Here is a 10,677-nt window from a genome sequence, read left to right on the forward strand (position 1 = left end):
GACGTTTGAAAGGGGCCAAATGGTGTAAACTGTTGCAATAAAACATTAATATCTGTGAAGCACCACATGAATTTGATTGGGTGTAGTTTAGATTGTTGTGCATGCATCTGGGTAAGGTCTGTCACTATCGATGTGTATTGTACATATAAACCAACTTCAACCAAAGCTTTGGAGGAATCTGTGACAAGAGAACTGGGCCGTGTAAAGCACATTAACTAAACAACTGATAAAATTAACATTTGACTTATAGAGAAGAAACCAGAACCAGAAAAACTTTTTGACAGGGCCAAGAGGTGTTTGGAAAGTCATAAGGAAAAAAGCCCTTCAAAGTGCCCTCAAAATCAAGACAATATAGAGATCTAAATAATTCATACCTTATGCATTAGGATAGCAGAATTAGACAACCCTATCGCCCAGAGCCAGGCGGGATAACGATTATCTGATGCACCCGGCAATTTGTCAAAAGTGTCAACTCTGTGGGGAACAGAAAAAAAAAAAAGAATAATAACAATACCTTTGTTTCCATTTTGCACTTTAAGATGTGCTGCAGCGCACAACAACAACTCACCGCCATGATTGTTCATCCATTTCCAGATATAGTTTAGGCATAAAGAATTACTTTACCATAGATATATCTATTTTTGTGATAAGAACGTGATGGAATAGAATATGAAATGACTGAGAAATGGTACTCATTCTCATTAGTTTATCATATCAGTACTGAGGGAATATTTTCATGGGGAATAAAGTTATAATAATAATTTGATTTGTTGCCTTATTCTTTGAGACACTTTGGCATTGTGAATACACATACACGTACACCAATCACAGGTTTATTATTTATCACCAGAGCAAAATTTACAAACCAACATTTATTTTCTTTTTACAGATGAAAAGAACTGTATGAACATGTTGATAGTCTACTGAATGTTCTATTTCCATTGTACTGTACTTTGATACTTGTCTTTGGATCTTGCAAAATGTTTATTGACCATGTGATATCTGTTCATTGACTCCACCCAATGTTCTTCTTCTATGTCTGTGGAATGGTATTTCACATGAATAAAATCATATAACGACTATGTTTATGTGTACGTGAAATCATTTTAGATTTGTCAAACCCTCCATCGGGGAGTTTGAAGTGACTCTATGAAATGGTGAGGATCAGTTTCGCTGTATTGATTGACATCCTGACATTTCAGATTGAAATCCATAGAAAGTGATGGATTCGCTGTATGGATTGCTTTATTCCATTTTGAGAAGCCCTTTGGCTTAGATGAGTGTTTTGGGCCCCTTCTGTCACATTTATCCCAACGAAATCGCCTCTTATATCTCTTATGTCTACTCGCGATGGCCAGGCTGTTCTATTCTGGAGACTGCCAGAGACTTTTTGCAGCCACTAAAAAAATGCTGCTTTATATGTACTGCATTAAATTGTAAAGTATAGACATGAATGTAATTGCAAAAGGTGCATTAAGTAATCAAGGACGGAGGCATTCACTACAGTTGTGCCATTCCCTTGAGCTCCGGTGGCCTGTAATGGCCAGTAAGGTATCTAAAATCCAAGAGAGACATCTTGTAGGGCAGGAATACATCAACATACAAATACTCAAAAAATGATACTGCACGTACATTTTCTTTTTTTGGCTCAAGAAGGAAACATCTCATCCTTTTTTGCTGGTAAATGTTGTGATGTTTCTGTAAGTTGTGTCTCTTGCTTACAGCACCATGTTCCGTCTTTGAGCTGCTGAAAATGCACGTAGGTGGTGAGAAGAGATTAGGAGTGTCTTGAATTGCCAGGAGGCAGGAGACAGTTTGTGTCCCAAAAACTGAGTTTATACCAACCAATATGCTGGAAATCTGAGCTTCCTTTGATGCAACTGTGTAATCATTTATACATTTTTTAAAATCATTTTATGCAATAGAAACTAACAACATATTCAGTTAGCCTCTACCAAAGAGTTATCATTCCATTCGTCCATTAAAATGGTAAATGTCCATTTGCAGTAAAGGTGCACTTGAACAATCTGCAAAGATATCTCTCCATTAAAGTGAACCCAATAAATAAAACATACAAACATACATGAGCCTTTTTTTATTATTATTATTATTATTTTTAACTAACTTAAGATCAAAATGGGTCCTACCAAATGGAAAAAAACATTAAAATCTTCATCTAAGATAATTTCTAAATGACTATCTATTCCTATCGTCAATATTGCACAGCTTCTGTATATTTGCAGTTGGATGTATTTTTCTGTCTTTGCCACACAAGCCATTCAAATCCCTCAAGTGTCAATTCTGCATACTAAATTAAAAAAGGGACTCACATTGTTGAGTGTCAGCAACTGTAACATTCCCGTGGAATCAGACAACAGTATGATGATTGATGTTGCATGTTATTAATGCCTCAAACAGAAATAACTGAAAAGACAAACATGCTGAGATACACACACTGCACATACATTGAAATAGAAACAGCTAAAGCATCCCTGTCCTTCTAGGAAAGTCAAACATGTACAACATGTATAATAAATATACTAGATTAGATTTATTCAAGACAAAACTTTATATAAGAAATGAATATACTTGCAGTTGCAAAGAAAACTGAATCTCCTGCAGGGATAATTGTGTAGCAGCTTCTAGAGAGCAGTTTCATGCATTATTCCATTGTAAGGACTATCAGAGAACAGATAACTGATTATATAATAATGATTATTTTGTGTGTCCTTTACCACATTGTTTCCAGCTTGATATGCTCTAGAACCGAACGGAAGCACAAGCCCTCGCCAGAATGAGTAACGCTTTTGTCATTCCCAGAGGGAGAGGAAATAGGAAAAGTATTTTCATTTATTTTGTCTCAACATTAATCAATCACTGAATGCCTCAAGGTGAACACTGGTAATCAAAAGGAAATAACAGACGTGACATTCATCTTTTTTTGTGTGCTGCGTAAAAAACCTTGGAGACACACAAAAAAAAAGAAAAAAATACAAGCAGCTGCAAATGACCAGCGAACTATTACGGTGACCCGCTGATCAATGGAGGTCAGAAAATGAAGCTCCGCATGAACACATAAATCATAATGGAGGAAGAGGAGGCACTTGTCAGGTTCTACAATGGAGCCTTGTTTTTTTCAGGAGAGAAGCCAGATTTATCCCAGATTCCTCTGTGGGATCAGTGACTCACCTCACGGTAACTTTATTACTCAACTGCAGGGTTCAGAAAGAGCTCTATTGCATCAGTCCGTAAAGGGCTTTCGCTGAAGTTCTGTATATCAACAGTGCATTCGTGCACCCAGGGACGATCTCGCTCCTTGGCAAAGCTTAAAGGCTTTTCATTTAAAAAAATATCTTGATGCTGCTTCAAAGGAACAAGCCAAGGTTTGACATGGTTCTTAATATGACTTGAAATTCAGAGATGGCATGAGCCCAATGGGTGGTAGAGAAAGGACACAAGAACATGTTTCAAAAATACTCAAGATAATACCTAAGAGCTGTGTAAACCCTTAGAGGAAGTTTTGTTAATCTCATCACAGCTGCACAAACAAAATGGGCAATTGAGCATGTTTTCCTCTCTACCATACCTAAATAAGCACTACAGCTAAGCCGATATGGTGCAGTGGCGGAGGTAATCAAATTTATTTATGGAAGGGAGCAAATTAGAAAGCATATAAAAGTTTGTTCTGGGGATCTCTGAATCCATAAAAAGCATATTTAAAATGGATAAGCAAATGTTCACATGGGAGGACAACAATATTCATGCTGGAAAACACTGAATGTTAAATTGCTAATTGCTTGATTGTTTGCCAGTCAGGTGCGTAATGTGTATTTGTGTGCAGATAGTGAATGTGCATGCAAATGTTTGCAAAGTAATGGTTCCAAATGAAGCTGCAAACCCTTGCTTCAGCCAGTTCTTTCAATCGTCCTCGCTCTCCTGGGCGTCTGAGCACAACAGATCATTATCATTTCCCAATAAAATGTGCTGAACACATTTGCACTATCCAACTAAGTTAATCGGCAAGGGACCGTCTGTAGTGTTTGCCAATCACCATCAATTTGGACGGCCCAGGCTGCATACAGATTACTGGTTTGTGATCTATACATGCGGCAACCTTTCCGACACAGCAGTACTGTAATTTGTATCTGTGCATATTGCAGCATCAGATCACATTGTTTTCAACGGGGACATTAGCAGTCACATCAGGCCACACTATGATTTCCCACGGAGAGCGAGTGATTAAAAGGACCGGTTCTCACAGCAGCGGCAGAAAAACTGAGACATTTCTCATCCATTACTGATGAGCATGTTTAGCCTCCATAGATGAAACCAGGGATCTGAGCTTATTAATGATTCATTCTTTCAATCTCAAATTTCAGTGAGGGCAGAGTGAGAATTGTTTAAATGAGCTTTTTCAAGTCATTATATCATCTACAGTTATTGATAGTAAACAAAGGTGCAGAAAACTAAAATCATTTCGGGAAGTTCAGAGTGATCAATTGCATTGACCCAAGTTATTATGGGCCACAAATAACTCTGTAAAATAACTGTAAAATCGATCCACTTTTCTTTCTCTATACTGACGACACAAGGCTGTATGTGTGCTTGCTCCACAAATCTAAAATGTACAGTGGTCATTGCTCAACATCCTACAAAACACTTTGTCTCTCAGCCTCTTAGTCCCAAAACTGTTCTTATATCAGCCAAAAGTTGGAAAGAGAGAAAGATGAGACAATTCTTCCAAACACTTCCTCTGTGGGGTTGGGCACAAAATGCAGCAGTGGTTTAGTACAATTCTGAATAGAAGTTGGGCTTCAGCAAGGCACAGTTTTTCCACTATGGGTTGAACATGCTTTGTTGATCAGCCAACTAATCCTGACTGACCCTGTGAGGAGGGAAAGAGAGAACAAAAAACATTTTCTCCAATAAATCCAAATGTTTGGTCAAAACTAAAAGTGTTTAGTCAGGGTCAACTATAAATCAAGGCAGGTATTTTATACCTCTGCACACAACGCTGTGTAACTGGGTGCTCAGGGAGAACATGAGGTGAACATTCGAGAAAGCACGATTGCATGCAAAGTCAATGAAAAGGTGCGATTAAGCACAAATTTGCCTGGGCCGGCGAAAATTGAGGCGAAGGTGCATCCGTGCGAGTTACGAATCTGCTTCATGAATGTTCGGAGACGGGAGGGAAAAGGGGAGAGGCTGGAGGGAAAGAACAGAAGGAGATCAATCAGATGCTGAGCTGAACACACACACACACACACACCGTCTGTTGCTAGCCAGCTTACTGCTTAAATTTGTACAATCTGTGTATTGGTTGTTTGGAGCGCATAAACATGGACTGCACTTTTCATTTTCTCCACACAACGAAACACACACACACACACACAGAACGTACACATGAGACTCCCAAAAAATACAAGAACATGAGCCTTTTTAGCAAATCAGCTTAAACTGCATGTTAACAAACAAGTTCCAATAGGCTTCCACATGGCTAAACATGAAAACATCTCATCTCCAGCCACCTTCCACTTAAAAATCACCAATCACTTGAACAACATGTCCGTCCAGCTCAGCCTGCCACTCCCTCCCACCCTGTGCCCCGTCCTGCACGTTCACAGCTCAGGAGATGAAGAGTAATCATCAGACTTCCACAAAATCAAACAATGTTATATTTCCTGCCAAGAAGACATGTCATTCATGTTGACCCCCGAGGTCACGGCCAGTTTGCTTACGTGAGTGAGGATCTGGGGACCTATTTGATGCCATCAGTGCTGCACTTGACGGGCGCAGATGGAGCGCTCGCTGCTGATGCTGGGCTAGCTGCAGCTGCCAGAAATCCCAAGATTTATTTCATCTTTTCATTGTTTATTTATTTATGTTTTCATTAATTTTATGTGTGTTCTTTTTTGACTTGAGGAAGCGCTTTGGTGCTTTTTGCTTTTCAGCTATAATTTGGCAGAGCTTCAACGAAGTGTCTGCAACTGGATCACAGATGTCCAATCTGGCTATGTTATCAAGATTTGAAAAATCTGAGAAATTTTGCTGTTTAAGAAAAACCCAACATAATTTGATGGCTCTGGACACCCACACGAGTTGGTTATTCTGGCTGCTTAGACCCAGGCCCGGTGCTACGAGGGTGCAAAAGCATGTATTGCCCCCTCAGTCTAATATTTAGCACATATTTTAATAATAATATAATAACAAATGATGTAATGTAATGAATAAAATTTAAATAACACTTCTGCTATTCATCAAACAGTATTGTGCATTAGTCGTATTCTCATCACTGTCAACACACAACACGCTGTATTCACTTACTACAGTTTACAACTTTTTCCAGGTTAGTGGGGATGCATAGCCTCTGTAGACATGACAATAACCGAGTAATGTTCCCTCAGAGCATAGTGTTGTTGTGTTTTTTAGATTTGTTGCTAATTTAAAAACGAGCTGTAAATCGCCTCTTTCATGTACCCCAAGGTGGCGGCTGTGTGCTGAGTTTTTCCTTAGCGGTGGTTAGCTAGCAGTTAAGCTCACTGACAGCAACATTATTATTAATATTTTGGCATAATGTTTAGTATATTTGAATCGACATCATAGTCATATTTTCTTTGTAAATACGAGAGGGAAAAGGGGTTCAATGTAACAGAACTTACTAACTAAAAAGCAAAAGGCAACAAAACAAGAAACCCCCTGCACACATTTCCTGCCTTTGCAGTGCTGCTCTTTCAAACAGCAGGGAGAGCAGTGTTACTCACCCTTCTGAGCAGTGTGGTTACTCTGAGGTCAGGAGGCGAGAGGAACTACATGAAGTCCAATTAACACATTTCTTGTCTATGAAGACTCTTTTTTAATATATTAAAAAAAATATTCTGGTAAAATACAACTTGTTGGTTGCTTTTTTTCTTTTTACTGATAGAAATACACATTTCCCGTCATTGTTTAGTTGGCAGTCTTAAACCTATGCTGATGGACATTAGCAAATGTTATTGAATTGTATTTTGAGGAAGGTGAAATTGTGTTGTCTTCTTAGTTCAGTGAGTGAGCTAAAATACTGCGTAGTGATGCTAAAGGGACGTGTTTTGTGTGCATTTCTCGGCCAAATTTGTTCCCTACTCTGGACCACATTTGTCCCGGACTTTGGCTGTAGTTGCGAAATATTTTGGCTGACTTTGCACCGTCTTTGTACTAGTTTTTTTTAGCTTCAACGTTTGGAATTTGGAAACCAGTGTTTTTTGGAAGCTATTCAGTGAATAAGCAAGAAAACACTGGGGAAGCTACCAATGAAACCCTCCTGGCAAGAGAAAATTATAACCTCACAAAGAGTATTTCAAGCATTGTGTGTGAACTTTTCTGGCTTCAAAAAAAAGCAATAAAAGAGTAACTGCCCCACCCTGGCAAGTGCAACAAATTAACAGGAGAGTAAGGGAAAATGTCAATCATAACAGCCTGTGCATTCCCACACAGTCCTGAGAAGAGGTCTAATCAGCCCAAATAAGTAAAAACACCTGTGTGGTGTATCTTGTGTAGGTGCTTTAACAAACTGGGAATATGTATATAAACTACACAAAAAGGGTGTATGTACCTGAAAAAACCCCATCATGATGTGGTTGTTGATTTGTATATTCATTCACTTCATTCATTATATTCATCTCACATTCAGTGAGCAATCTAAAAAGGTAGAGTTGTCCTCAGATTAGGGTCGCTGTCACTCAAGGAACTGACCTGTTGACGTTGTGTGATTTTATCAAAAGTCATTGTAAACCTTAGCAACAGTGCTTGTGCATGAGGCACTGCAACTTTCCATCCACACAAAAGGCTGAAAGGTTCTCTTATACCTAATGAGATCTAGTTGGGGAAAACGCCTAATCATTTCACCTTTACAAAGCTCTTAATTGAAAGCTTAAGGTCACAGCAAGCGAAAGGCCACGGTTTGTCAGTTTCATGAGCAGTTGGTAATGCCTTAAATGTAGGGAGCCTGGATCTCAACATTTAGAGACGTGACTCGCTGCCTGTCTGTGGCCATCAAACCAGTCAGGTCCCTCTGCAGGGATGGATAATATCCCTCAACTGCAGACTCAGAGGCTCCGTGCTGCAGAGGTGTCAGGCAGTTGTGCTGCAGGAGGTGGTCACAAGAGGTACTGAAGGATTACAGAGTGACCTCAGATGCAAGGCTTTGTGTATTATGTATGCTTCCTCCAGAAATTTAAAATGTACAGTGGTTATTGCACGTAAATAGATACTTATATACTTAATATGTTAACCACACCACTCCCTATAACAGCCAACGGCTAAAAAGAGAGCAACATGCTTTTCTTCTCTGAGCTGGAGCACAAAACGTAGCAATAGTTTATCAGGATGCTGTGAATAAAATAGACTGTTTGCAAGACTTTGGGTCACGGTTATGTGCGTACAGTGCGAGTGAAATGTAAATCCTTTTGGGGACTACTAGACCTAACCCCAAACACAACACACAGTTACCTTGGATAAGGCGAACCAACAAAAATGTCTTCAAACCGAAGAATTTTCCTCATGTTATTGTGAGGACGATAACAAACACACACTCACACTCACTGTGACAGTGAGCCAGGATGCATAATACCAGGACCAGCTAAATGGAATTCAGCCATCATTCATTTCATTATTTACACGTGTGCTTTTCCTACTGTGACATGTCTTCCGTAAAAAAGGCCTATTGCTCCACCCAACTTCTGCAGCGATATAATCAGCCAGAGTAATTGAAAACACCTGTGTGGGTGTGCAGGACCTTTAAACTTCAATCTTCCAATATAATGCAAAACTCAAATGAGATTATGCAATTTACAAGAGAAAGTCCACCAACAAAGTTTAATTCATAAGCAATGAAACACTTTTGCAACAAAAAAAAAAATCACATCTGGTATTGATGGATTACATGGAGACTTGCTTTTCTGTTTACATTTCTATATCACATCTGTGCCCCATTTTTCTTTTCGCCATCAGTTAATGTTGCGTTTCTTTTCTCCATCGGCCTGATGGCGCAGTGCAGCACACAGTGCTGCATTGGGGGGGATTTTCCTCCCCAACCTTTCCTGCAAGCATTCAAACTGAAACATCATCATTGCAGTCTCTAGACATCTGGCCATCACGCTGCAATTACTTACAGACATATTCTTAGTCTCACTTTTTTTTAAATTCATCTCAGTGCTATAAATTTCCATCATGGTCCTGCCTACCAGATTCCGGTGTCTCATGTTCCTGTCTGTCTCTGCAATTGTCTTCAGTGACATTATCATTCACGTCATGGTCATGGACTGGAGCCAAGAGCTTGACTGGATCAGGAGTCACCGAACTTCCAGTTTTAATTGAATTGAAGCTGCTCTCTCCCCAGGAGTCTACCAGTGGCCCGTGGGCAGATAATACTAAGCAGAGCATTAAGAATATGCATGAGATGGCTAGGGTGCATTAACTGGAGGCTTTAAAGAGGTTAATAGCCAGTGAATATCAATACATCATTTTTTTCTTTGACATTATCCTAGTCAGAAACCATGTGGCTTGATTTCAGACTGAGTAATAAAATATAAACAAACCATTACTCTGGAAACGATACAGCCTGAATAAATATTTCATGAAAAATGTGAAGATAAATGTGGCTCTATGAGATGGAAGTTGTGCCCTCTTCTGATCATACATTTTTAATCTCTATATCTTGATTGTCAAATACTTTCTGCTTTTTATCTCTTTGATGTGCTGGGCTTCACATGAAGAACTATCAGGCTGGAAAGCAGTTATTAGTTTTCTTTCAAAAGCCTGGCATCACTCCCCGCCATGTTTTCCCTCAACTGTTTGTCAGCTTGGAGGCAGCTCGATCATCCGGCTAACTATCACAGTTAAAACATGTTTTCCCATAAGCGCCTGTGGAGAATTCTCAGAAGCTCAGTGGCTTCCACTTCTGCTGTTGCTGCCCCCGACAAAAACACAAACACACCAGAACATGCAGAAAATATGAGTTCATATGAGAGTACTTATTGGGTAGTTATGGGTAATGAGTCATATTTTTCCAGAATAAATTATCCTTGTTCCAAAATGTGTTATAATTTTTGTGTATTTGCACACACCACATGCTTGCATCCCGATCAATAAGCGTAAATGCTCTTATCCTCACTGACCAAAAAGCTTTAATACTTTTGTCAGAACACACCTCAAATGGATATCAGAGTCCCGCCTGAATCAAACGGCTGGCGGACCTGTGACTGCTTCATCCCAGCTTGGAAGTGGAACTCTGCTGCTCTGCTGTTAAATAGAAGGGTCCAAATGAGCCTTCATTATTTATATTCATAGTCATGTCGTCAAAATTTCTTTTGAGCACATAGAAAGTATTAATCAAAAGCCACAAATGGCAGGAGATTTAATTGAAGACTCCTAACTTCATACAGAATATGCAATATAAATGTGAGGATTGAGAAAATCTAAAGATTTTGATCTCTTAAACAAGCTGTCCACATCATAGATTAACAGCAGATGCCACAAATATTGATGAATACTCGTTAGATTATGTGATGCTGCACAAGTGTACCTGCACATCACACCATCAAATGTGTTTGACCTTCCTTTGCTCCTTCTGTCATATAACAGATGAAAGATTAACTTACAAAGTAATCTGAGATATGATATGTGGAAGAATCTGAAGTAATA

Source organism: Enoplosus armatus, chromosome 4 (assembly GCF_043641665.1).
Source record: "Enoplosus armatus isolate fEnoArm2 chromosome 4, fEnoArm2.hap1, whole genome shotgun sequence".
NCBI classification, from domain to species: domain Eukaryota; kingdom Metazoa; phylum Chordata; class Actinopteri; order Centrarchiformes; family Enoplosidae; genus Enoplosus; species Enoplosus armatus.